This window comes from Lonchura striata, chromosome 2, assembly GCF_046129695.1.
Source record: "Lonchura striata isolate bLonStr1 chromosome 2, bLonStr1.mat, whole genome shotgun sequence".
Classification (NCBI taxonomy): Eukaryota; Metazoa; Chordata; class Aves; order Passeriformes; family Estrildidae; genus Lonchura; species Lonchura striata.
In genome coordinates this window covers 102,672,923-102,695,104 of record NC_134604.1, presented here as the reverse complement: position 1 = coordinate 102,695,104, position 22,182 = coordinate 102,672,923, and the positions used below count along the sequence as shown (strand labels likewise).

General features: G+C 41.7%; 1 long non-coding RNA gene across 3 annotated transcripts; it reads left to right on the top strand.

Moving 5' to 3' along the window:
* Positions 1-217: 217 nt before the first annotated feature.
* On the top strand, positions 218-18,680 carry LOC110483267 (uncharacterized). Of its 3 annotated transcripts, XR_013339526.1 has the most exons (7): positions 218-391; positions 792-1,007; positions 5,259-7,585; positions 8,736-9,655; positions 16,005-16,087; positions 18,055-18,250; positions 18,377-18,680. It is a non-coding gene; the product is annotated as an uncharacterized LOC110483267 (long non-coding RNA). The 3 variants fall into 3 exon arrangements; XR_013339528.1 differs by lacking the exons at positions 218-391; positions 8,736-9,655 and having other exon boundaries at positions 405-1,007; positions 15,959-16,087; positions 18,117-18,250; XR_013339527.1 differs by lacking the exons at positions 218-391; positions 8,736-9,655 and having other exon boundaries at positions 405-1,007; positions 15,959-16,087.
* The last annotated feature ends 3,502 nt before the right edge of the window (positions 18,681-22,182 follow it).

The window sequence follows — 22,182 nt, the reverse complement described above, 5'->3', positions numbered from 1 at the left end:
TCCCTGGCGGCGGCGAGCGGGGCTCTGGCTCGACTCTGCCCGCTCCCGTGCCCAGCGGCTCCCGCGGCTCTCGGCGGCCGCGGCTGCCGCGCCGGTGTCTTTTTCTCCTGGCGGAAATGACGAGGCGGCTCCTGCCACCCGAAAATATCTCCAAGTGAAATGGGAAGCGACACCCGACGGCCGCCCGGGGCGGGGGGATGGGAGGGAGCCGGGATGACTCGCAAGGTGCCGGCGGGAGGGGGGTCTGGGGCGGCGGCAGCGCCGAGCACCTGCTCCCGGCGGGCCGGGCAGCGGGGGAGCGCAGCCAGCGGCACCGAGCTGCGTCTGTTGGATTCTGGGTCTCTTGGATGTTACTTTCCCTGAATTAAGCATCGCAGCGTAGGCGGGAAAAGTAATTTTTTTTTTTTTTGAGAGAGAGAGTGAAGCCCGGCTGTAAAACGGCAGTGATGGACGGTGTCGCCGGGCGCCCCGAGGGAGCCGTGGCAGCAGCACCGCGACCTGCGGGCGGCCCGAGCAGGGGAGGGAGAGGAGAGGAGCTGCACCTTGTTGTTAGCCCGCCTCACGCCGAGGGTGCGGCAATGGGGCAAGCTGGAGCGAAGTCAGTTAGCAGAACGGGGGGCGGACCCTGGCGACCACAGCATGGAGAGAAGAGCACAGCAGGTGCTCTCTGTCCTCCCTGTCCTGCGGTTGCACCAGGAACGTATGGAGGCTGCAGGTGTGAAAATCTACCATCCCTGCAGCGGGTCGTCATTGCTGGAGCTGTTCGTGTTCTCCTCATTCTGTCTCCCCAGGCTGCATCATCCTGGAAGTCACCCCAAAAAGGCAATTCCTATGGGGCCTGTGCCCAGTCTCTTGGTAGGAACCCCTCCCAAGTGCACAACGATTCCTCCTAGGATGGCCGTGGCACCCTTTTCCAGCACCCTTCCTAGGAGCCCCTGCTCTGAGTAGATGGCATCTCCCTCTGGAGCTCCAGGCAGAGGATAGTACTAAAGCTTATTTTCCTGCTGGTAAGTTGGCCAACGTGCGGCTTTGCCTGCGTTTGCATTCACCCTGCTTCTCCTGCCAAGACTGAGGCAATGACCACCGAGATGTTCCCTCTGACAGCGTTGGCCACTGAATGCCAATTGCCGATACTGACATTTAATACCTGTATGTGAGGAAAAAAAGAGGATTCCCCGAGCCCTGAAGTGGTAATAGCAAAGGAATCAATTCCTTTGTGCTGTATAGGCAGTGCCAGAATCTTTCCCACTTCGTTAGGTGAGGCTGAAGTAGCAGTGATGAGGGGCAGTAAAGCAGCCATAGGGTTGGTAATGCCTCTCCCTGGAGACACAGGAAGAGTTTCCCCGCCAGTGTTAGGTAGACTTGGCTCTCACTTTAAAGGTTGTACTTATTTATCTTTGAGAAGAATCTTCTTTTTACTGAAAACTGGGGCTTGCACACAGTAATTTTCCTCGAATTTAGCTCTAGACTCATTTCTCCTGTGTCACATTCCTGCCAGCACACTGACGAGCCGTCTGCTTCTAAAGAGGTTGTGTTACTTAAAGCCACAGAAACAATAAACTCACTTGCAAACTAAGGCTGACTTTTTTTCCTTGTGAAAGGTTTGAAAGGTATGTAGGATCTTTATATACTGAGTTATTGTTGTTGAAAGAGCATGTTATAATTTTAATTAGTAACCAGTAGTTTGAAAGGTTTAAAAGTATAAATATGCAAGATCAGACTGAAGCCTGGCATGTAATTTATAGTGTCATCATGTAATTCTCACTGGGCTGAAATGTTCTTTGTAGGTGAGGACAGGGGAAGTAGGTCTCAGTACATATCTATGTTTGTAGTCCTACAGTACATAATTATGCATGCCCTGGCTTTCCTATAGCTTGTCAGCTTAATTTGTAGCTACAGCAAGTTTTTCAGTAGAGCATCTGTGACCCAGGACTGTCCCCATGGTCAGTGTCTATTACTTTTAAAACCCCTTTTATGGAGGTTTTATCAAATTATGGGGTGGTAAAAGGGAGTTCACTCTTCCACTTCAGTAAACAGATGAAGTACTGAGCATGGAATCTAATTACCTTGATTGTTCTTCTCACAGAATATAACCATGTCATAAAGACTGGGGTAAATACCACTGTTTTACTTAGATTTTGTTTCAGTTTCACTGAAGATTGTTGGCTTGGCTATGGTAGGGAGGACTTGGCTCAGGAATAATGATAAAATTATCCATCCATGGTATTTAACTTGGTGACCTATTACAGCAATGAATTCTATAGTCAGGACATGTGCTACATAAAAGTATTTTTTAATTTGCTCTAAATTTATTGCTGCCTGATTTTCTTATTGTTCTCTCTTTCTAGGGTAAGAAGGAGAGCTGAATGACTCTTTATGCTGACCTAAAACTGAAATGTTTCAGCCAAAATGCCTTAACCAACATCTTTTGGCTATTTTCATCTTTCAGTTTAGTGGCCTTCGTCTTGTTATCGAACTTAAATGAGTCAGGCCTTTTACATAAAGCGCATGGGACAGTCTCCTGCAGAGACACTGAACTACAGAATTATGTCCTAACTCATATTTGAGAATTACTCTGATCCATAAAGTGCATAAAAATTAATATGTTTAAAAATATATCTAAATATACATGTTCCTGTTAGGAAGGCATTTATTAGGTAGTAAATGTAAAAGCAGGTACAATAAAACTCAATATTGCAAAGAAAATAAAAATAACAGGAATAAGTTTAAAATTGAACTGTAAATCTGAACTCAGAAGTATAAAACTACATATATGCTTAGATATCTATTCTCTGAGCAGCCAAGGATACTGATGGACAGCTTCAGCAGCTAAGTTTGAGTACACATACCTCATGGATCAGCACCTCAGACTGCATGCTCACAGAAGATACTGCTTTTCTGTCATGGTATATTATCAAAAAAACAATCTCCCTAGAGCTCAGCTAGCAATCATAGCTGCTACAGCAATACAGATTTGAAAATAATACTAATAAATTGTTCAAGTCTGTCTTATAATGTACATTTTGTGCATATTTAATCAATAGGACAACTGAAGTAGAGCATTGCTCATCCTGAATAATGGTGGCAGCTAGATCCAGGTTTTAACAATAGTACACTGAATAGTCATTTGTTTTGTGCATATAAAGCCAGACTCTACAGTGCGTATAAGTGATGAGTTACAAATGCAATTGTGGGTTCCTCAGAAACTTCATGGACTTTTTGCTAGAGTGTCTAGAAGACATTCAAGATACTCAGAAATGACAATTTGAAATCTTGCCCTGAAGTTAGGGAAACAAATATTGCTCTCAAAAGACGTTTCTGGTGCTGGATATTAAAGCTGTTTCTTAGGTGAGAGATGAAAACAAGTGGAGGCAAATTAACAGTAACTAAAGCTAAGGTCTAATAAAAACAGTTGGAGTAAAATTTAAAAAAGCAAAAACAAGAAAAGTGGAAAAACTAATACTTTCTCCACATTTATAAAGTTTGTTTGTTATTTTCAAGCAAATAAATTCCTGATTTTTACAAATGAGTCTTTATTTGATAAGGAATGAGCTTTTCCATGGGTGGTAGCTCATGCTGCAAATATGTGTTTTGAATGTCATATCTGCATTCTAGAGAGTATTTTATTCCACAGCTTGCAGCAAGGTGTAAAGCAAGGTGCTCTTCTCCTTAAGGGGAGGGCTGCTGTCTGTCCTGTGTTCCCCAGAGCCTTTTTGCCTTTGGAGTGGTGCCTGAACTGGTGCCTCAGCAGGGTGAGGCTTGCTGCCCCTGCCAGGGCTGGCATCTTCTACAGGGAAGTGGGGAAGATATTTAGGGGGAGGGAAATAACAAATAGCCTTGGTTCCAGGAGCCATGGGCAAGCAAAGGAAGAGGAAGGTTCATGATCAGAGGCATAGTAAGGTAGTAAGCCTCTGAGAAGAATAGACATGGGGCAGATAAGAACATTTAGAAGAACAAAGGGGCAGTTGAAGACCCAAGCCGAATTAGACTGGGATCTAAATCTGGGCAATTGTCCCTGGCAGTGGAGCAATGGGGAGGGATGTGGCAAGGCATGGGGCTGGGAAGGAATCCATCCCAGCTGAGAAAAGCAGGTGGCTCTCTTGCCTGTGCCTTGGGTGTCTGCATGGCCCCTGGCAGCTGGCCACTGCTTGCTCCATGGCCATGGGCAGGCTCTACCTGTACAGCAAAGGTGACAAAAAGACAATGAGCCTCCAATGACTTAGGGCCTACATTGGGATCTCGCTGTTCCCTCATTTCTTATCACTCATCTTCTTCAACCTGCTTGAAAGCAAGAGTCTTTTAAAGTGTTTCCAATGCAAATATCCTGGCCTTGAAGCATATGCCATATGTCCCTGGTAGTTTAATTTGACATAAATAGAGGGGATGTTGTTGGGCAATTGATACTATTTTGTATAATCAGAAATAGAAATCATAATCCCCCAAAGATGTTTAATAATTTAAAGTATTCAGAACTCAATTAAGGCTATTAAGAGATTAGAAATTAGATTAAAGGTGGCTAAAGGGTAAAAATTCAAGGACTTCAAACACCTTTTGTAATACAAAGGCTCTTAAAAAATGAAAAGGCTGAGAATTTCCCCAGGAAATTCTTATAATTTTAATTAGGTTTCTTAATTTAAAATAAAAAAAGAAACCACACAATCTGAGTCCCACTTCCTCTCTCAAGCAGTGGACTCAATTAATTGCCTGCTGAGACCTCCTCCTTTCCCAGGTTTGGGGGGAACATGCAAATGTTTAATAAGTTTTATACCAGGAGGGACCACCCCAACCATCTGACGTGTTCACTTGTATTGATGCCTGACAAAGAAATTCTTCCAGCCTTTCCTGTGGTGGTGGGAATTATCTTTCATTTGATCATGTTTTCTCTGGCCCAAACTGTATCAATTTCTCAGTTCCTTCCAAATGGAGTCAAGTCACTGGCTCCTTTTGTCACTGAAAAGAACAGGAATCCCTGGAAATGTGGAAGGCTCTTGTCTTTCTGCAACTCATGGTTTCTCCCAGCTGGTGCTGCTTCACAACAAAGATGGGAAAGAGCCATGCTGCCATGAGGAAGGTGCAAGCCAGTGGCAGAGGAGCAAGAGATACGTCCCTGCAGATGCAGAGGGTTTTTCAGGAGCATTGGCCTCTGAATTGGAGCTGGGTGGGAAGCTGCCATCTCAAAAGAACAGTTTTCTGTTCCTTTGTGAAAATAAGTACACATAGGTTGTGCTACACGGGCCTTCTCATTTTCTGTTTTTCAGGCACGAGCTCATGGATCCTGTTTGTTCATCAGCTCTGCTAAGGCTCCACCTCTACTACTTCCACACAAATGCCCTGCCCCCAACAATGAGAAACCAAGGGAAGTGTGCTTCTGTGCTGAAATCATATAGAAAAAGATTATAAAAGAAAACAGCAACTAATTATTAACATCAGGTTCCTACTCAGGTCCCCACATTATTAGCATCACAAATGTAAAATGGCTGCCAACAAGATTCAGCTTGGAAACCTCATTAGAAGGGAATGTCACAGTTTATTCCTGGTGATAAATGCTATTTTATTGCCTTTGGAACGGTTGGCTGGTTTGGCTAAATGCAATGAGTGGCTCCCCTTGAGGTATATATTTCTACTGATGAATTCATATTGTCTGAAGAATAATAAATATCTGATAATTTTCTAAGCAATTCTGAAAATATTTAATGTTGCCAAAGAATGCAGTCATCTAAACTGCACTCTGGAGTACAGAAGAAAAAGAATAATGATATGGTAATACAAAAAGGGCAAAATCATAATGAGGAGGGACATTTGTCAGTATACTCAGAAAAGCACAATCTGTCTCCCTGGTAATTTGGTGGAGTACAGAAAGTATTACATGCCATATTACAAGTATTACATTTTATTTCTGACTTCAAGAATCGTTACCATATGTTCAAAGTCAGACATGACCTCTTAAATATAGCATGTTCTTTGTTCATGCTGTGCGGGCTTCATCCTGCTTGGTGAGTATTTATTCTGAAAAAAATGAAGAGAATATAAATTTTCCAGTGCCAGAAGACTTCATATCAGCCCGCTTTTGTGGATGAACTGGACAACAATAATTTGGCTCCTACTGACAAGGGAAACTTGACAGGTCTGCTTTATTTCTCATACTTAACAACTTTCTCTAAAAACTATTTCTATGGAAATAGTCCTGAATTTCAAGAATCATTTGTTGCTTTTAAACACATTTTACAGGAAAAGGAAAATAACCACATATTTTCAAATATTCCTGGTGTGCAGCAGCCTATTGATGTTACAATTAAATGTGCCTTGACTGTGCTCTGATAAGGCTGTGATTAGAAGTTCTTTGAGATTTAATGCATCCAGCTTCGTGTTTATAGATAGAGAAGTTTATGACCTAAGCTCTACTATGAGCTTGGACTCCAAATTCTTCCTGGAGTTCTGTTTGGACTGCACATAGACCTAAAGGTTTATCCATATGATGTCACATTGAAATCAAAGGGAATTTTAGGAGTCGAATGGCCAAATAAAAAAAATGCCTGCAGATGGATTTTCACCAGAGTGCATGTAAGACTTAAATACCACACAGCATTCGTATATCTCATCATATGGTTTGGCCTTATGATACACAGGAAGCGATACACTACAGGAAGAAATACAATAATCAGAAGAAAATATTACAAGAAACTGGGAAAACCAAGAAGCATAAGAGGAAATGAAAGTATATATAAGTATGGATCAATCTGTAGGTACAGGTAGAATTAAAAGTGGGGAGGATTAGAAAGAGTGAAGTGAGAAGATATGGCAGAGTATTAAAGCTGGGAGGAAATAAATGAGAAAGTGAATATCATAAATGCTAAGAAGTCAAAAACATGGACAGATTCTAGAAAAAAAACTCTTTTTAAAAGGCAGGTAGATTGGACAGGGTATATTTCAAATATCCAAAGTGACTCAGTAGGAATTCAGCCAAGGATAAGTAGTAGAAACTAATTAATCAGAGAAGAAAGCAAGCTCCTCCCAAAACATGCCCAACTGCTCAACAAAGGCTTTTTGTTGTTATTTTTCTTGTTCCTTGTTTTACTAGAGCTAATGAATTGAGCTCTGCTGGATTAATAGTGCCTGAGTCATTCTCAAGCACTGGTCTCAGCTACCACAGAGTGGCTTATGTCCATAGCATTAAATAGCCTTTACTTGCAAAACCAAGTGGCTGCATGTAGCCAGCATATTTTGAATGGTTCCTGGCCATGTTAACACTAACAGAGCTTGGGACTTGTCTGGGAGGTGTTAGCTGTGCTGGGCAACATTTGAGCATTCTTATGCCTGGAAATATTCCAGGCTCTAGATAGATTTTTTTCCTAGGGAATTACGGATGGAACCTGCATTCACACCACAGGCTGTGTCATTGCTTTCCCTTTCCATGTCTAGGTTCATGCTCTGCTCTACTCTTGAAAGCAGCATCCAGTAGAAGGCTGGACAGTCTCCGTCAGGTCTCCCAATCCCTGTACTTTGGCAACCAAAGGTCAAGGATGTCCTGGAGGTGTCATAAATCCCAAAAGAGAACTCTGGGATGCTCTGGAGATGACCTGGGAAGGTAATCTAAACTCTTGTGTCAAAAGAGTTTAGAATCAACTGAAAGTATCACAACAGCTTCCTTTCCCACAGCCAGCCCCTCCATACCTGTGCTTGAAAAAGAGTAGGATGAGGATAAATAGTCAATAGCAAGCTGCAAATGAAACCATTTACTCTCATGTCATAGCTCCCTCTACCTACAGAGCATCAAAGTCCCAACAGAAAGTTGTCTGTCCTCCTACCCAGACAGTCTGATGGTAATCATGGTGCTTCCCCAGTTATGAGGTCTCCAGAAGCTTTTGTTTGTGTAATTGTAAAAGGATGAGCAGTGGAAGTCAGGACGTAGGAATCACAGATCAAAAACTTTGACAGAGCTCAACTGCAGTTTTGATAATTGCTCAGAAAAAATGCACATCATGGTCTCATTTCAGATTCCTTTAACCACCCCAATTAAAAAAAACTCTATTAATTCCGGTGACATGCAGGTATCACACCCATCTAATCTCATCTTCCAAGGCATTTCCATTGTGCTCCTCTCTGTAGTACCCTGAGCATTCTAGAGAATTAAATGAGCCTACCATATAACCTAATTAATATAGATTTTTTGGTTCTCTTCCACTCAACATGGGAAGGAGGAAAAGGTGCACAATTCATCTAGCTTTATTACTATTATTAAAGTTATTACAGTGGGAAAGCAAAGACAGAAAGGACTCCTGCATTTTAGCCAAAGAGCATTGATAACTGTGAGGCTTCCAGTCTCTCTCAGGAGTGAATCCCAGAGAACACTGGGAAAACCTCCTCTCATGATGTTGAACAACATGGAGAACACTGCACTAGCATATCCAGATCTGTTCAAATAGTGTTTCAGCAGCAGATACATAGCAGAGGTGCATATTAACATTTGCACTGCTGCAGCATATATGGTTTCATACCCAAAATGAAGCTCATCCAATTGAAGACCTGCCCTGCATCTGTGCACAGGGTTTGTATCCGAGTTTGCATAATGCGTTGTGCTGATGTGAATTTCTACTGTGCAAATGTGACCATATGGCTTTTTAGAAATAAGTCGTCTTGCAAATAATCTGGAATGAGTCTGTTGGGACTGATGAAGGTCAGGTCAGAGTCTGCAGACATCACAATGATTTATTTGCCCACTTTCATTCTCAATGCAGGTCAGCTGATGTCCCTTGATCCAGCCTGAATTTTACATTTTCCACTCCAGAGCTGAGGTTATTTCTCAACTGACTGGATTACATCTGTCCACTCTGGAAGTCAACGATGTTCAGAACCAAGTTGGCATATGGCAGTTATGGACTGGGTCTCCTACCATTACCAGATGAAAAATATTGTTCCATCAGTCTTGACTAATGGAAAACCAATAGAAATAGAAAAGCCAGAAAAGCCCATGGTGATTCCACAGCTAAAAATCCTCCCTCAAGCCTTTAAGTGAAGTCAACATTTTGCATTCAGTCTACCTCCATGGCCACATGACCAGATCTGGTCATTTGGCATGGGTAACATGCTATGCCAGCTGGTGACACAGGGAGGGACAAAAGCTTTTGTAGTCCTTGCTTGCCCACTAAACCCTCTTGGTTTATATCTGCAGGTACTTGGACCCAGCCTGCAGCTGTAGCAGCAGGGTAGAAGTTAAAATCAAGTGTCAAACAGAAGACACAGAAGCTGCATGTGTAATTTCACAGGCAAGGTCCATAGAGAAGGAAGTGCAACTGCTTCTCCAGCCTTCAGAGATAATTTTAGGATGGCTTGAATGGCCATTATGGCCTAAATGACCATGATGTGTCTTTGTTTTCATAAGACTTTTGGCAGCCAGCATCAGTTATTTGCCAAGCAAGAGCATGCACAACCAAAAGTGTGTCCTTTGTTCATAGGAAAAGTATTCCCTGCTGACAATGCTAGCAATGAATCTAACATGAACTCAAAGTGGTGTATTTGAAAAATTACCAACTGCCCATTTTTTTCCTTTCAGTCTAGGAGAGAGACAGTAACAGCCCAACAGGGCAAAATGTTAGAGCAGGTTTTATATCTGACACTTCTTCCTGCGCTCTACAGAAAATTGTCGTCACCATCTCCAGTAATTACAGATTAAATTCTCTACAAATGTATAAAGCAGCATGAGTGTATCCCAATTTACAAAGCACCTGTCTTATTGTTAGTGCAAGAAATCTTTCTTATAGCTGCCAATAATCATGGAGAAGGTCTATAGGTTACACAGTGATCATTTACTGAAGTAAGAAATGAGTCAGTATGGGAAAGATAAAACCTTTGTGGTTAATATGCATTTATTTGAAGGATATAAAAGTCTTAGGAATTAATTTTATTTGGGGCACTTTATGTGGGCTTGCATACTGTACTGTAAATGCAATTACTATGCAAATGTACTCAGTAACCATGTAAGAAATTTAGGGTAGAGCTGGTGGCACCATCTTTGGTTTGAGATCACAGAAACTATTTTGACCAACTGATCCAATGTTACTGTGAGAAGCTAGAAGTGATGCTGTATTTTAACTTGGGGACAGATTTTGAAACAACATGCATTAAAATGTATTTTCTGGATCTATTTTTTTTTCAGCACAGATGCATGTATAATTTCAAGACATTAGATATGATTAACTAATTCTGTAAGCATTATCCCATTATCCCAGACCTGTGCTAACCACTTTGACAGTTCTCTTTTGTTCATCCTACATCATACACATACTTTTGTGCTGAAGAACCAAGGAGAAAATTGATTGGAATTGGAGGAGAGTAGTGCTGAGAGTGCTTCCCCACTACAGTATGTGATACAGCTGCCAATCCAAAAGAGTGGGCAAGTTCCTCTGCATCAGCCTCCTGTCTTGTTTTCTGAGAGGTCCTTTTCTGCTGCACTGTTAATCTCTGGCCAGCAATGCAGGCTGGCTTCCAAAGCCTTTTGTATTAGCGCTCATTCTAGTGGGTCCAATTTTTCTCTGAGTTGAACCAAATTAACTTCAGAATAACTCCATTAACTTCAAAGCACCAAGCGAGTGACTGTTAAGTGTATGGAAGAGAATTCAGGGTATCAACTTCAACTTCGGTAGCACTGCTTTCCCCTGAGCACCCTGGCACGTGAGGAGAGAGCAGAAGCCTTGTTCTTCATCATTGCCTATTAATATCGAGTATCTGGAAGTTTGTTTTAGTCTCACCTTTGTGACAAGCTTGTCAAAGAGAAGAGCAATGGGTTTTTTATGTTTTCAAAAGTTGTACAATAATCAATTTTGTTATTTTTTCATCATGGCATTTCTGCCCACAAAAAGATATATAGTTCTAGGATAAATTGTTCTGCTCTGTCAGTCACATTAGCTCTTTTTAAAATAATAATTGCAACAGAAAAACACATATCAAAACTTGTGGAAATACAGTCATATAACCACAAGATTGCGTATTATTCTCATATTTTGTTTTCAGGAAAAATAAAAGAAAGACAACACTTACAGTGAAAAAACACTGGAGTGTTTTGAAAGTTTTCCACTGATATTAATTCAGCGTGTGCGGTGGTGTGTTTTTCTTTCATTTGATATTTGTTTAATATCTGTTTCCCCCCCCCCAACCCCCCTTTCCCTGCCCCTTTCCCTAGAACCTTCCCTGTCATTCATTCTAGCCCCCTCCTCAGCTTCCAGATGTTAGTTCTGCCCTAAACTCCTCCCCTGCTATTCCCTCATTGGTTACTGTTCCTACACCCGTCCTCCTGAGTTCTGTATAAAACCTTTGCCCCCCCGCCCGCCGGGGTCTTGGGGCTCATGGAATAAAATCATCTCGTTCCCCCCCAAGTCCCGTGTCGCCTTCGTCTGTCCCTGCGCGCCACGAACTGAAACTGCAGAGCTTGCGGGGGAAAGCGGCCGCCCGTTCTCTTCCCTCACCGCCCAGCACGGCTCGGAGTGCCGCGGCTCGGAGCGCATGCCGCGCCTCAACATATGGTAGCGAGAGGATGGTTCCCTCCTTCGTCTTGTAAAAAAAACGGGCAGATTCGTGGGGGCGCCTGCCTCACAGAAGAAGAAGGAGGGAAGAGGAACATCTACGACCGTAAAAGCTCTGCCTGATGCTAAGAGGAGCTGAGCGCCGAGCGAAAAACTGACGCTCCGGGACCTCTTTGTTCTCGCCATCTTCCCGCCCGGAAGCAGCCGCGCTGCACGGGCAGCCGGGCTGCAGAGCTTTTTGGCGGGCAGACTTACCCGAGGACACAGAGGGCGGTTTTGGCAGCGGCTCGGGGGAGCCTGAAGAAGGGCTGACCGAGAAGAGGTTCGTTCCTCGGTCAGCATCTGCAGCGAGACCACCGGAGGCTGATAGTGGCCAAAACCAAGGCTTCGGGGACGAGTCTTGGTTTAACGGGAACACCCAGGCTTCCGGAAGGGCCAAACCGAAAGAGAAGGAACATCCCCAGTTTTCAGCGCGACTTTTCCATCGAGTCGAGGAGAAGATTCAAGCCATCTCCGTCCGAGCCTGCAAGGTAAGGTGGGCTACACGGGGTGGGGGTCGCCCCGACGGGCGGCTGGGTCTGCCACCTTTTTTTTTTCTTGCGTTTTGACCCCCGTCTGCGCCCAGACTGGGGCTGTAGCCTTGCATGTCCCTGGCAAGCGGGTGGGTTTTCTTTTTCTGGGGGAAGCTAGCCCTGAGTGCTATCCTTCGCCTAGTCTTCTGTGGGGACCTAGATTGGATCGCTTTTTCTTCTCCTCGAAAAAGTTGTCTTCTCTATCCTCCCCTCCCTATTCTGGGCTGGACGGAGGGGGTAGAAAAGACACCAGTAGGGATCAGCTAAGAAGACGACACGTTAGCTATAGGAGCGTTGTTAAAAGGGGCCCTTTACACCCACGCATTGCGCCGACATCCAGCTGCGTCGGGCGGCCCCCCCCCCTCCTATAAATTTCCCCTTTTTGCTTCTGTGAAGCTCCCTATATCCCCATCCCCTCGGACTTTCCTAAAACCCTTTCCTATCCTCCCTTGGGGATTGCTGTGGCCGAGCCGCCCCAAGTGCCCTGCCGGACACTGCTCAGGCCAAGTGCAGTGTATCTGGCACCCCTCCCAAGATGGCGCTGGCCACGCCGCTCGGGACCCATTTCCCGCCTTGACCCTTCTTTTCCGCCCCTGGCTTCCCACCAGTCCCATTTCTCTCCCCCAATAGCCCTGCACCGTCCCTGCACGAGGCTAGTCCCTATTGTGGGGAGGCGGGGTTGGATATTCCCCCATCCTTCTTCGGGCTCGTCCTCCGGGGGGAGGGTCGGGAGGGATCTTCTCCCGAGGAAATGGAGCCGAAACCCGGGACTGAGGATCCGTCATTTTGTCTTCCCCCTGAAATGGCGGCGCCCCGGTCCACCCCTTACCGATACCCCCTGTTAATCATGGCAATCACTAATTAAGTGATTGTCTGATTCCCCTATCCTATTCCTTCATGTACCCTACCCAATACTCCTTTTTATTTAACTACGAATTCCTCTTTTTGCTTTTGATTATTTTTGAATAATCTGTTTGTTGAGTTATATTTTATAGGAAAAAAAAATCATCCCAGTTAATTATTACTCAAGATATTATGCCCACCTCTCAAACGGACATTCAAATTGAACAAACCACATCGCTATCCGCTGACTCTGCTTTAAAACAAGCGCCGTTATCCGCTGACTCTGCTTTAAGAATTTAAGAAGCTGAACATCGCAAACGCCGCGACGCAGCAAATTCTAAATCAGATGAAGTCACAAATCCTGCTGTGCTTTGTACCCTTAATTTAGACTCTCATTTAGGACAATTTTATATATTCCAGATGAAGTTTTTATATGTTTCATATGTTATAATCACAATTAGTTTATCATTTTTTAATGTCTTTCAATTTATGTTTTTTTAATAATATATAATGTTACAATTTGATTTTATATTAAGTTGTTTTGTTGTAATTATAATTAATTCAGTCTTTTCTAATATTTTTTAACTTAAAGGCTGTGTTTAACCATTATTGCTACAGGAATCACTCAGCTACTATATCGCTTCAGGCTTGCTGCATTGCTGCGAAATTTAAAAATTTATTAGTTATATTTAATTGATCTTTTATTATATTTAATTCCAATAATTCCATTTAATCATTCTAATTAAATTTTTTAGTTTAATTTCTGTCAATTATTTCATTCTATTTCAATTATTTACATTATTTACATTATTTTAGATTGTTACTCAGAGCAGCAAAACAGCAAGTTTTGTGCAGTCTTGTGTCTAATTTAAGCTGTTACTACTCTTCCTGCCCTATAAATGCAATAATGTGTCTTTCATGTCCTTTAAGTAATTTACAATGTTATCATATGATTTTATATTATTTGCATGTTTTATTAATTTGCTTAAACCACAAAATTCTCCTTCTTTTTGTAAAGAAAAAGAGGGAGATGCGGTGGTGTGTTTTTCTTTCATTTGATATTTGTTTAATATCTGTTTCCCCCCCCCCAACCCCCCTTTCCCTGCCCCTTTCCCTAGAACCTTCCCTGTCATTCATTCTAGCCCCCTCCTCAGCTTCCAGATGTTAGTTCTGCCCTAAACTCCTCCCCTGCTATTCCCTCATTGGTTGCTGTTCCTACACCCGTCCTCCTGAGTTCTGTATAAAACCTTTGCCCCCCCGCCCGCCGGGGTCTTGGGGCTCATGGAATAAAACCATCTCGTTCCCCCCCAAGTCCCGTGTCGCCTTCGTCTGTCCCTGCGCGCCACGAACTGAACTGCAGAGCTTGCGGGGGAGGCGGCCGCCCGTTCTCTTCCCTCACCGCCCAGCACGGCTCGGAGTGCCGCGGCGAGGAGCGCATGCCGCGCCTCAACAAGCGTGTGCACTGCTCATACTTTGAATAAAGCTCAAAAGTATCTCAAGCTATCCTTTATATATAAAAAGTCAAGTGTGTTATGATTTGTAGTCAAGGGACAACTTAGAGGAGCTCAAAGCATCAGAGGTAACTATGTCAGACTGAAAAACAGGATTGTGTACTTTTGCTCTCAATGTAAGTCACTAGTACACAAGAGTTAAAAATTGCATAAAATTAGAATTTTTCCATCATATATTCAATAGGAATTTGGTACAAAAAGGAAGTTAATCTTTTAGCATGCTACATTGGGGAAGGATTGACCAGTAGATTAATATTCCTGTACTCCAGAAGCATTTCTTCACAACTGCCTATCCAAATTTATGCACCTAATCTTTTGATGTGACGTTTGAATACAAACAGCATGTAGTTTATATTTCTGCCACAGAATAGGGTAGGCAGACTCCTTTAACTGTTTCCAGTCTATATTGCTTTGTGATACTCGTATGAGCAATTCCATTTGTTTACATTAACTCTCAAGAAGTGCATGGATGTCTTGAACAAGCTGAGGTTTTCTTTTCCTGCATGCATTCATGTGTGCATATTTGGGATTAGCCTTTTAAAAGCTTTTCCACTCTATTTGTCCTGGTGCTGGACAAAGCCACTTGTCACTGCTCTCATATTTATATGGCATTCCTTGCTCTTTCAAGCAGTACGAGTATTAAAACAAGGAAATGTGTAATATTTCCATCTGAAATATTTATATTCCTCTCTTTGTGGAGGTCAAAAATTTGGCACACAAAGGCTACACAAGCTATGGGGCTTGCACAGCTGGCAGCCTCATAGCCTCAAGGCTCTTTTTTCTTTTTGGATATTTCCAAAATAAAGCCAAAAACTCCCAGAAATGTTCCCAAAAGACTTTCCCACAGCACCCTGAGATTTTTATCTCACAAGGTTTGGTACAGCAAGAAACTCCTAGTGTCCACAGGAGGATGCCCTGACATAGTGGTGGACAGAGAGGGAGGGGGAGAGGCTGCTGCCCCTGGAATGCCCAATTTATCAGTAACAATATGCAGCAAGTATACATCAATTAGCCAGTAAGTATGTTTTTCAAATAATATTAAGTTTTTTAAGTTTTCCAGATCATCAGAAGTGTAAAGAAATCTAAAAATACCAGAGTAAGATAGGCAACACTTCTGAACTCTCTTTTAAAAAATATTTAGTATCAGCTAAGTATTTTTAACTCTTGGTGCTTTGTCTCAGCTGCCTCCTCTTTTTTATATTTGCTTTTATTCATAAGCTCTTGGTTATAGAGTGTTCCAAATGTGTGTGCATTTTTTCTTGCATAAGTTCCCTATATATTTGCTTCTCCTTAGAAGTTGAATTTGAGGTCACCCCAAAATTTTGGCATCATTTAAGATGTTTCATATGTTCATATAAAATATTCTAAACTTACTATGAGATGGAAGGTTTGTATTAAAATTTAGGGTATCATTTAGCAAAAGGTAAATCACTCTGGGATTTTATTGACATAATTCTTTTCTTCTATAACTCTTGATGTAATTCTTATAGTCTACATTTTTTCAATATAATTCTAGAGCTTCCGAAAAATAAGATTTTCTCATCCAAGATCCATTTTCATAGGGAACCTGGAGTCCAGTTACAGAGTTGTGAAGATATATATAGCAACAGTATCCATGAAGCTTAGACTTTTTCATCCAAAGAAGGTAGGTTTGGACTTTTCTCATCTAGATTACACCAAAAATGTAAAACTTCCTTTAAAAAAATTAAAATAAGGAGCTGTCTATTAACCAGAGTCATAGAGAGGTATAGGTTTTATCATTCATTTCTAAATTATTTTCTAATCTGTCACTCATAGACACACTGAAATCATTGCTGTACAATTGGGCTGCTCACATCCAAAACAGACTGGCATCACTGGTGATGACACTGAATATTGTCTCTACCCCTGCTGTTCACATCTTCTCCAACCACATCCTCTGACACTGGGGCATCAGCTTCACACCCACCCTTCCCACTGCCTTCATCTCTCAAGCCCACTTGTCTGCAAACAGGGTCAGCAGCGCTGGGGCCTGGGGTCCGGGCAGGCAGGCAGTGATGGCCTGAGCTGAGCCACAGGTGGAAGCCTGCATAAACAGCTGCTAGTAAGGGCCTGTGAACAGGCTGTTTCTGGGCAATTCAAATTAGCATCCATATAGGAAGAGGGAGGTGTCTTGGCTGTGGCCTTGGAAGTGGTTTGTGTGATGCCAGGGGCACGCCTCCCACAGGTGGGAAGCCACATCTGATGTCAGTCTGTACCAAAATAGATCAAGGCAGTATTGCCTTCATGCTCCATAGAACAAGACCTGCAATAAGTGAATTATTTAGTGGTGATGCACATCTTCTGAATATTCTTGCCCTATTTAGAGGCATACTAATGAAATAGTTGTTACAAGAATTTTCTTGTCATCCTGTACATCAAACACATGCCAGACAGTTTGGGCAGAAGTCTGGTACCTCAGCCATGAATTAGCTTGTGTTTATTGCTGATCTGATTTTTTTTATTTGTTTCTTCTTTTTACTACTTCCCATATTTTTAAATGGTAAGAAATATGATGCCATGTTAAACATTAAAGTTAAATCAACAACAGTACATCAAGAAGTACTGTTGGTGAAGGACATTTTGCAGGTTAAGTGCAAAAGAACAACTTGTAGCTTGTCTTCCTGAGGAATTTGGTAGAGGACCAGAAAGCAGCATTACTTAGGCTTGACAGCAACTTTAGTCTGCCATAGTCTTCTTGGATGTGCATTGCCTTCTGGCATCTTTTTCACATAAGAGAAATAAGTGGGTCCAGTGCCCCTGGGACAAATTCAGAAAAAGTGCATAGTAAGGGGCCAGATTTCTTTAAAGATTTTCAATTAGTTCTCTTTCTGTCTCCCTTTGGGAGTTTAACTTCTTAGAACACTTGCAAATGTGGGCAAAAGCTCCCATTAGAAGGACCCCACACGGTTGAAGTGCAGCTGGTGCAGAGCACATTGCTATGCCTGCTTAAACACTTCGTATGTAAGTAGGAACAATAACTTGTTTTAACAGCAAGTTTGGGAGGGGAGACTTGGGAAAGTTATGGATAATCAAGTGGTGAATTTAACAGGCATAAGTTCAAGCACGTTAAACTCCTGGGACATGTGTTTTCACTCAGAATAAAGAGGCTGGAGTTTGCAGCAATTTAAACAGAATTAAGCTACAGAAAATGAAAGCAATTTTACTCTGTAAGAGCACCCATATGGCGTTTATCAGCCTGCAGGTTAGGCAAACTTACATTCCACCTTTATTTGATTAACTTTCCTGCATGCCTTCATAATAGGCTTGGTCTACAATTTTCGTTAGTTTGGGAAGCCTAAATTATGCTATTTATAAGTACCATTCATTGTTTTGTGAACTAATATGGAACCCATCGCTAACTGCAATTGCACTAAAATTACTGTAATAGTTGCTTAATAAATACACAAGATTAGCTACTTCTATCTTGAAAGTAAAAAAAAAACCAAAAACATTATACTAGGACTAGCTCTCCAATAGAAATGAGGTTTGGTTTGTTGGTGAATAAGTAACCTTTGGTTTTTTTCCCAAAGAGGAATGGCTCCATCAGGTACATCTGTCCTCTCAAATAACAATTCCCCACTTCATTTCCAGGTTCTGTTTTCTAATCATCCATGTTAGTCCAGTTCCAGTCTAATTTGGCATGAACTTTCTAGATTTCCCCAAAACAAGAAGTGTGAACACTTTTGAGGATGCTTGGATCCAGGACACCCTCCAGGACAGCACTGAGGGACAGATTTGGCTGCCTCTGCCTCATACAGCATCTGCCAGCAGAGAGGTGTCAGTAGGGGTAGGTCCAACAAATTATACATATTTTACATGACTAAATCTAACATCAGGAATGCATTAAATGTGCTCCTATATGCGAAATGCCATGCTCTCTATACCTCTCTCTCTTTCTTCTTTTTAAAATTAGAGATTGATTTCTGGTTTCACTTCTTCTGATTGAAGATATGTCTACAGTAATCTTTCTGTCACAGCTGAAGTGAGTTTATCAATTGTCCCAATTTACTGCCTTGTATGGAAGTTGGATCTTTGAACAAAAAAAAAAAAAAAAAAGGATTATTTTACATCAGATACACCAGAAGACTCCATTGACACAACAAATGCCCTCCAGCTGCAGGTGAATTTACAGCCCAGGGACCAGGCCAGAGATGATGAATGTTTGGGCTAATGAAACTCACAAATGCCTGTGTACACTTCCAGATATAAACTTTGGATTTGGTACGAGATACTGTACTTTTTATAATGCTTGGCTCCCCACTACTGTCATGTCATTCTGTGGTTATGACTGGATACCAAGCAGAGCTGTGTGGCCCCAAGGTGCACATGGCACTTGGATTTACAGTGTCTGAGACTGGTCACGCTGAAGTCCAAGAGCTACCCCTGATTACAGTGGTTTTGAAGGACAGCAACAGCAAGGAAAGAAACAAAATGCATTTCTGGGAAGGCAAATGCAGTATTAAAAATGAGATCTGTGTGTCTGTGTTTACATGTGTATGTATGAGAGCTGGTCTAGTGGAAGGTGTCCCTTCCTGTGGCAGGGGGTTTGGAACAAGATGATCCTCAAGGTCCCCTCCAGCCCAGCCATTCCACGATTCTGTGATGTATCCATGTTCATGTGCCTGCTGGGATCACCTGCTCCACCTGGAGCTGCAGCAGCCCAGCCCCTGTCCCTGTGCTGCCTGCCCCTCGTGCACAAACACAGCCTGGAGATCAGCCTTTCCTCTGCAGGGAGGATGGGAGCCAGAACCTCCTCCAAGGCTGAAACAATTGGTATGGAGTGGGCAGGCTGTCACAGGGGCAGCATCCTTCCCCTCAGGAGCAAATGGGTCATCCCTGAGATTTTCCATCTGGCAGGGAAGCAGCAGTCCCAAGGTTACTCCAGAGCTCAGTTCCCCTTTCCTGAATTACTTCAAAAAATGAACTTCCCAAGCAGATGTTATGTTTTCTCTCTATGTTAAACTTAGTGTTGCATTTAAAGATGATTTTATCGCATTTAGCTTAGTGATGGATATCATCCTGTGTCTGATGCAAGAGACTTCGTAGTAAATTTGTCAAAAAGTAATGTTCTGCTAATAAAATGTTATTAGAATAACTGTTTGTGAAGGTTTGAGTCTCTTCTGTGCTTATTTTAACACAGTTAATTGGGGGGGTTAAGTATGAAAGCATTCATATGTTCATTTAAAAACAAAAAGGCAATTAAAAAGTAATTAAAATAATGTTTTAAAATTTTAAGTGATCTATGGGATCTGTTTTCACTGAATGGCTGAGATGCTTGAGTGTCTTTTATATTATGCGTTAAATAGTTCTAACATAATATATACCTTATTTAGAATTTATTTTCTTATAATTATCACAGAAAAAATGTTTTTTAAAATTGAAAAATTTCATAGAAAATTGGGAGTTTATATTGAAAAATAATTTATGCCCTGAATCCTCTATGGAAAAAAAAAAGGTTTTAATTTCTCAGGTCATTATCTGACTTCAGTTTATAAAATTTAAAACTTAATAGATGCAAAATACAAAATTTTCTAATTGACAGCAATCATCAATCTTGAGTCACACATAGCACTTGATATTGTTTTATTGCACTTCAGTCAGGTACAGGCAAGAACTGACAAACATTGTGTGCCTTTACTACAGTCTCTGGAAGGGATGCATCTTGCTTAACCTTAAGTAAGCAAACTTTAGACATCTCAGTCTGAGCTGGCCCCCTCCAAAGCCCAGTTAAGAGAAGCAGGCATTTCTAGAGGATGATTTGTGTTAAAGATCTTACAGGAAGAGGAATTGCCCTCTGGAAATAACCATGTCTCTCAACAGACTACAAAATGATCCACTAGTGAATAATTCAGACCCAGGTATTTAATTTCTCAAAAAATCCTAAGTTTGAGTAAATGCAGCCCATACTCTATGTGCACAAACCCAGAGGCTAATGTGACAAAGCAGCAAAAGCAATGCTGGACATGTGTGTGCTTGAGCAGAAGTGCATGAAGCCACGTTCTTTGGCATAAAGCCATTAAAACCCCCTATCTCAAGGACAACAGGAGACTTTTCCTTGGGTGTATGAAGTGTACCCAGGTTGAAGATGTCATCCATACACTCCCTTCAGTCTTAGGTTACAGACTTACATCTTCACATGATGTAAATTCACTGAAATAGGCCAGAAACGTTCCTGATATATTTCAAACGGGAACTAAATTTTTATGTTTATGGTCAACATTATAAGGTGTCCTCATATATATATGTATTCAAATATACCCATTTTAACCTGAAGCTTAATTAAAAGTTACTCACACAACCTAAAGGAAATTAGTAAGATGTATATATATATGGTATACACCCATACCTAATTGATTTTTTTCTGTTGTGGTAAATCTCTTCCGGGCATTCCAGTTAGTCATAACTATAATAATGTTGCATTTTCTTAATAACAGGTGCATGCCTCTTGTTGGCTTTTTTTTCCCCTTGTGTTTTTTTTTTTTTCTTGCTTTTGTTGGTTGGGGGTTTTGTCTTTTGAGGTAAGTTTTTGTTGGTTGGGGTTTTTTCTTTTATATTTATAACTAACATCAGCTGATCTAATGCAGCCCCATATGTCTCTGAACCACAACTGGATAATCCCACAGACAACAGGTCCAGATTACTGTGTGTTACCATAATATTTTCATGGGATGTGTCCATGCTTTCATTTCCAGCTGTGCACAAGGCAAGGTGGTGATGTCCTGACATTGGACTCAAGCTTGTCTGTGATCCATTCTTATCTCCTTCCTCCTGGACTTCTTTGGGTGAAGAGTTTGCTTTTGGGTGAAATTCCCTTGGGTGAAACCTCAAGTACAAATGACTGAGTGGCAAAATTCCCACTGACTTCAAATGGAGAAAGATTTTACCCTCAGAGTAACTCTTACTATGGTGCCAGACCTCAGGTTTCCAAGGAAGCCATGTGCCCCAGAAACAGAGCCTGAAATGAGCCTCCCACACAACCAAAAACCAAAACCAGCTTATGCCACCTGAAAATCTGAGCTCGTGATATCCTTTCATTTTGGCAAATGCTAATGACTCCTCAGTTGATGCTGTGTTGAGTCAAAATTTTTAAGAGTGCTTAGTCTGTCATATTAAACCCCTGAGGAAGAGATTTTCTTTCAGTGCTGCTAACAAGTAATATTTTTATGACTTAGGTCTGGTGAAGCTACTTATTATGCTCAATATCTTGTTTTATGGGCAAAGCAGAAACAACTTATATCTAAAGGCAGAAATTTATTGTTAGTATAATTGAGACCTTAGGAGTCTACTCCAAAAGTCATTACTACTCCGTGTACAACTATTACAAAAAGAAAAGACTATGTCTATTGCACTACAACACGAAACAACTCACGCACTCACTCAAGATGTAAAAAAAGGAAAAGAGGAAGCTGTATTTCTGACTTCACAATATATAGAATTCTAAAGGTGACAGTGGATTGGAGGATGAAATTGTCACCTCTCCAACTACACTGGTTAAACTAATAGTCTATTAATTTTCTGTTTTCACATAGAAGAATTTAAAGCAATCATTAGTTACATGAACAGTGCGTGAGAACTCCAGTAGAAATATGTAAATTTTAGAAGGTGTAGGAAACTTTTTAAAGAGCTTTAAAACTTTTAAAAGAACAGGGTGACACTATGTCTATGCAGAAAAGATTGCAACTGTAATAGTAATAATAATACAGCTAAAACTGTGACTCC